The sequence below is a fragment of the Temnothorax longispinosus genome, chromosome 7 (genome assembly GCF_030848805.1).
Source record: "Temnothorax longispinosus isolate EJ_2023e chromosome 7, Tlon_JGU_v1, whole genome shotgun sequence".
NCBI classification, from domain to species: Eukaryota; Metazoa; Arthropoda; class Insecta; order Hymenoptera; family Formicidae; genus Temnothorax; species Temnothorax longispinosus.
In genome coordinates, this window is record NC_092364.1 from 20,693,359 (window position 1) to 20,700,101 (window position 6,743).

Consider the following 6,743-nt stretch of genomic DNA (forward strand, 5'->3'; position numbering starts at 1 on the left):
CGTGGCGCGTGTTCAGGATAATGCTTGGAATGCTTTCCACCGATTCTGAGCTGGTAGCTCCGCTCGCTCGCATAGTGCAAGAAAACGGTGGCTATTACTGAAATTCAACTTGCTATGTAACGTTCACCGCGACGCGCCAGAAGGCGCCGGTTAAATTACGACGCGACGTCCCATTTTACAAAAAGAGACACGAGGGTTGTTGATTTAATACGTGAAAGCAACTATATTTATCAAAATCGTGCGATAACGGATAAATCGTAGTAACGTATACGATAAACCGCTCTGGCAATAAATCGTGTCGCGTAAATATTTTAATAGTCTTGTATAACTTGTGCTAATATATTATTTCTTTCGAACTAATATATCTTTAATATGAAAATATATTATATGTAGAATATGTGGAGACGTTTAATAATTTTGTCATTTAAAATCGTTTAATCAGCTCTGAGGAAATGAGATTGGTAAGGGACAAGTAACTGTACTGACTGGACTAGACAGATGATTTACTAATTGCATACGCTAAGGAACGCTTAGCCATAACGACAAACTCATTACAACTTCTCGTCGAGGAGAGCGAGCGTTAAAAATCCCGCCGCCTCTCACCCGATCCATTAAGTTGCAGCATCTACTTTCTATGTGTACACGCGGTCGAGTGCACGGCTCCATGCGCACTTGAAATCTACAATGTATATCCCATTGCTATTCCAGGTATTATTAATAAATACACGTGGACCGGCGCGACGCCGCGAGCGATTTAGTAACAAGAACATCGAGGAATAATTACAGTGAGCATGTATCGCGACCAGATCACCGGTTGACAGTAATCCTCCGTCGTAAATGCGAGGAACTCGAAGAGCGAGATCAGCTCGTCGTCGTCATCGTCATCGTCATCATCATCGTCGTCGTCGTCGTCGTCGTCGTTGCCGCCGCCGTCGACCTCGACTGATGATCGATCAGCCTCGACAAACCTGGGTCCGCTTTATAACGGCGCTAATCTCTCTCTATCAGGAGAGAAACAGGAGCGCGGGGGCATCCGGAGGAGAAGGTTATATTCCCCCCCCCCGGAGTTGCCATAAGTAATCATGTCGACCCGTGGAAGTCGTTGGGCTCTCTCGACGATGAAGAAGAGAGTGACGAAGCGAGAGGAGGACCGACCGGGAGCGGGGCAAAAAGAGGAAGCCACCAAGAAATGCGGCCGAGAAAGAGGGGAAAGGGGGAGGAGGAGGAGAAGAGGGACAGAAAGACGAGGAGAGACGAAAAAAAAGGAGCGAGCTGAAAGAGTGACCGCAGTAGAAGTCCGGGCGGAGCCCTTCACCGCGAGGACGAAGAAGACAAATAGAAGAGACGAGAGGAGCCAGGCAAGGTGCTTGGGACGGTCGCTCGGTCACTACCTCGGCCACGGTGTAATCTCGTTTATCGAGCAGGCTTTCTGCGATTATCATAGAGCTGGTGTATATTTTCGGGTTGTACTTCTCATTTTACTCTTCGACATACGTATCGCTCATGGCGTATAACACGGAGCGAGCTGATACAGTAAGAAAACGAAGATTTGAACGTCGTTACTCATTAGACATGCGAATCGACTTACAAAGTAGTTTTCTCGAGCGAATAACGTTTGCACAACATGAAACAAAATAAACACGTGAAAGTGAATTTAAAATGCTTTACTTCGTATTGAGGTATGCCGGTCTTTTGGGGCTCGTTAAGATACATCGAGTCAGATCGAGACGAGCTCGACGGGCCGAAATCGAAGGCAATTGCGAGCTATCGGGTCCCTGCTGGACAGTGTGGTCGAGATAACAGGCTCAGCAAGTCGTTAATCAGCAATAATTACCGATTGGAGATACGTCATAACGCTTGTGCAGCAGCCTCGCCTTCGGTAGTATCTCACCGCGAGAAAGAAAAATCGAACGACGCCCCGATTCAAGGTCTCGCCGCGAGCCGATCGGAAACGAAAAGGCTACTCTCTGTCCCGATGACTCTCATCTATCTTTCGCCTCGGTATAATCGAGATTGCTTCCGCGTCGGGCTTGTTTTCTAATTTACCGAGTCTTATGAAATATAAATCACACGCCCGCGTGTCGCTATCTCCGATTTAGTTTCACGCCGATCTCATTTGCATCGCGATGAGCGGGCGTTAAATTAACCGGCGCTTACCGCCTTAAGAAATTGAAATTGTTCATGTAGGATACGACTAGATTTTCGATTACTGCGTTCGTTACTCGTACGGAACGTTTAATATTGGCCGTACTGATCGCAAAGCGATATGGTCACTGGTCATGCAAGTATAGCAGTGCTCGGCGCGATCGTGAAGTGTTCGAAAGCGTGTTCATGTCTCGCGCGTGCGGTCCCTCGACCCTTGACTCTCTCTTGAGGAAATTTTATTTTAAAAAGTCGTGCAGCACCGGTGACCGCTATTACACGGTCGACGTCGCCGGCGGCGATTATTTTGACTACTCACGCCACTAGTAGTTAGACAGAATTTATGCGCTGGTGCGAGGCACACTGCACTCTCGACGATCCTGCGGCTACTTTTGAGATTTTGAAACCGCATATTGTTCCGCGCGAACGTCTCGCGGCGGATTGCGGTATTGTCTAACGGCAGTTGGACGTGGTGACTCCGGCTCACCGACTCCAACTCCGACTTCAGATGTTTTCTGTATTTTTTTTTATCCCGATGGAGAAGTCGACGCATGACGAAAGGGATGCACATAATGCAGTCGCGTTAGAAAAAAACGTTAAAAAAGAGTAGCCGTTCTCTAGACAACTTTTTCCTTTCTTCTCTGGGAATGCAGGCCTATTAAACGATACTTCATGGTTGATTTTTGTCCATGTTGCAGCCAATTTCTTAAACTTCGCCAATTACACTTCCAGCGCTTCCAGAAATTTGTATCGTGCCATTTTGCACTCATCTTCGTTGTTCTTCGAAGTCTCCAAGATTGGCCGTCTAAACCATTGACAGAGCTCGCGTGTCAACCATTAAAACAAACACAATGTTGCCGATCGTGCAGGTCTGTGCATCATCAGTTATAAGTATAGATGTCGAATGGGTCCGAAAATTGCAACAAGTCATCGCCATGGTCTTTTCACTGGCAGTGTAGGACATTCGCGTTTCGTACATGAGCGTCGTGCTTACTTTGGAAATTCGCGAATGAGACGTATGTCGTACGAAGCGCGTAAGATCACCTTTATAATAAATATTTACTTATTATAGCAGTCTAGTTCCTGGTAGAAATTATATTCCGGAATTTTAACGAACGTATAAGAAATAATAAGCCCCACAGGTACAAATGCTCTTCGCGTTAATTCTGAACGTTCTACTAATATTGCGAATGGAAGAGATTAACTAATAAGCTGACGGAAAAAGGCAGGTGTATGGTTAAAGGATCAACCGAAAAATAGCGAAGATTACGCTATAGGTTGGTCTCTTTTTTTTCCTCGGCAGATTCTTGAAGGGCTTTTTCTTTCGATGTTCTCTGGATAGTTCGGACATCAAGGTTGTACGCATCAGATCGAAATGAACCTTCGTCAACAGAGGACAGCCGTTTGAATAAATTAGGATAACATCGACAGGAATTCTTACAGAATAAAATTTTGCTCTAGATTATTGCTTTGTTCATCTTTTTCTCAGTTTTTCGAACTTTTGTAAATATCTCTTTTTAGTTATTTCGATTCTTATACAAGTTCATTGATTGCAAGGTAATAAATTTATGCGTGTCGAGTGAGCTAAGCATGCGACTAGCAATAATCGCTTCGATACTTCGATGCACGCAGCTGCTAGTTCTGTCCCGTTTCGCTTTGCTTCAAGCTCTTCGTCATATTTGTTCTTCTCTGCTTCTCTCCTTAAGTTACGTTTCGTTATTCGCTTTTAGAATCGAAAACACGACTGCGCGACCTTAATGTGATAAAGGGTCAGCAAACATGCAGCGGCAACTCGAGGCCAGGTCTCGACAAGTACGCGGCTACCTTTCAGCTTCCTGAAGTAGCTACGAGCAACACGCGAAGTTACCGTTTCCTATCTTCGTCTCTACGAAACCCATCTCGTTTGCGCTCCTTACTCAAACGCGTTTAACCTTTCTTGCTATTCGATGGTTACTGAGAGAGAGAGAAAGCATCTAATCCCGCTTAATTATAATCTACTTGGAAAGCAGTTAAAGCCACTATAATTTTAATTATTTTTATTTTCTACACTGTGCTATTGCATTTTCATTGCTAGCGTGGAGATGTATGATAATTTTCCGTGTAGTGTTAGTGTTCGGATTTATTTATTTTATTTATTTACATTTTTTTAACAGCAGAGTTTAATCTCTGCAAAATAATTATCCATATCATTCGTTGTACATATAATCGAAGTTATAACTTACTAATTATAATATAAGTCTTATAAATTTTATAAACTCTTGCATTGTGTCATTTTAAATTTGAACTTTTAAAATTATTATCTTCATTTAACATGTTATGTTACAAGTTTTTATTTCAAGTCAAAGTATATGATAAAAAAATGTTTAGTTGGCAATCTTTGAAAGTATTGGAATAGTATTAAGCTGAAGATATCGCTTGCAATCCGCCAAGATACGATAGTCAGTAGCTTCCAGTGGTTAGACAGGATTCTGACAGATAGGTAGGCTGCCCTAAGGGCAACTCTGGTAGCTGCTAGCAACACGCTATGCCGAGTGGATGTCTTCGTCCGTGGCTTCCTCTTCGTTCTTCTCGACTTCGTGACGCTCGCTTTTCGATGATGCCGGATTGACATTTCGCTGCGAGCCGTGCGTCGCTGTAAATATCACGATTATCGTCCTGGGGCACGCGATGGTCGCGGCGTCGTATTGTATAGCGTATATTATGCGACCGGGCCGGAGAATTGCGGCAAAGCCGTACTTATGCCGTGCAATAAAAGCGCACTACGTAAATTAGAAATTCCAGCAACACGAGAGACCGCCGTTATTACATGTCGGGCGAGTAAAACGCCGCTACCGTAGCCGGTTCTCGCAGGTGTTTTGTGCGACTCGTACGAGAAACTTTCGACATCTTCCGAAAAGCAATCAACGCTTTAAGGTGATTTATTTCACTGAATGGTGAATCTCGCGAAAACTACGCTTCTCTCTGTCCCGTCCGCATTAACGATCGGCAGGTAATAATGCGGTATCGCGTCGTTGGGGTTCTCGAAACGCGTAGGAACCGCGGCAAAAAAAGCCGAGAGTCGCCCTCGTTACGTGTCGAGAACGAGCTTCTGGGAAGCTTCGTGTCTGGATAAGTTTTCGTCAACCGCAGACAGGATGCGTGTAAGAATTCTTTGCCGTTGTGGACCAGAGCCTCGTCGTCTCTCTCCGCGCTCTTTCTTCTTTCTCAATCCTTTCTCCCTCGATCCGCATACTTCGTTCCCTTTCCCCTTTTTGTTCGTTTCTTCTCTCTTTCCTTATCCTCGACTTTCGCGGTCGTGCGTCGGTCAAGTTACCGGTGCCTGCGCCGGCACTGGTAACCTCTCCGCGGATTAATTCGAGATCGGGGTTGGGTGTGTGCAAACGTCGGCCGGTCGCAGTTGCACGCGCGAGCGAACGAGCGAGCGTGCTCGCCAACGTGGCGGTGCATCGCGCGCTGTCCGCACGCAACCTCGGAATCGCGCTATCAGGTCCCTATCGTCCAAATATTTATGAGTACCGCGTGCTAGCCAGCCGGCTTTATGACGTTGAATTTTATCCGCGACCCGCTGTAAAGAAGCATACATCTCTTGTTCGCGAGGCCAGCTGTCCCGTGCGCACACATCTCGCACGATTTATAAGAAACTGCTCCGTGACTATCTTTTATGATGCTTCTCTGATGATAATTGTGGTGGTTACGCGAGAAAAAAGAGTGAGTTGTTAACGACTCACAATCAGCGAGTTTAAAGATATATTCGGAGACGATACGTTTTTCAAATCTTGTAATCTTGTAATCTAAATCTTTAATCTTGAAAAAGTAGCCCTAAGCGATTAAAAAAAAGAGAGACTATATAGAAAAATGTTATCGATGCTTTTAACAATATTTCTGATTTAGAATCTTGTAACTGCATACATCTTTGATATCATGATTCCATTAGTTCTCCCGGCAAACTGTAAATCGCGATTTAATCTGGCGAGACGAAAAGTCTCGCGCTATCAACAGAGTAGTCGGCTCTCGTGAAATGCTGACCTGCCACGCGCGATGTATTCCAGATAAGCGTATCCGCTTTTCTACATATCTCGTGCGTTCGAGTCGTGTATGCGAGTGCAGTTAACGTGGCCCAGCAAAGCGTGTAAAGAGGGCGGTCGGACCGGCCGCCTTTATTCAAGGTCGGATCCGGAAAGGAAAGTCCGATGCAGGCGCGCGTCAGCTGGTGCCTGATCTGAAAATGACACCGTGTATATACGGTCCCTCTTTCCTCGCTCCCCTGTCCGTTCCGTGTCAAAGAGCACGGCCGTCGGCTTACTTCGATTATAAAGTGTCTTCCACGTCGCCGCCGCGCCGCCGCTGCCGCCGCCTCAGTGCTTCAGAGATACAAGTCAAGAATTTGACCCTCTTAAGCCCGGCGGGAGTGGCACGTCTCTCGCTAGAAATGATACGAGAGAGGTTTTCTGTCCTACATCGGATTGAGATTGACTCCCTCGATATCGCCAAGGATTACAGCGCCGCAAAAGTTGAAACGCGTACGAACGCATTCCGCAGTTGTAGTAAAGTTGAAGGTGCCGAGCAAAGGTCTATAAATTCACCTACATACTCAAGCAGAA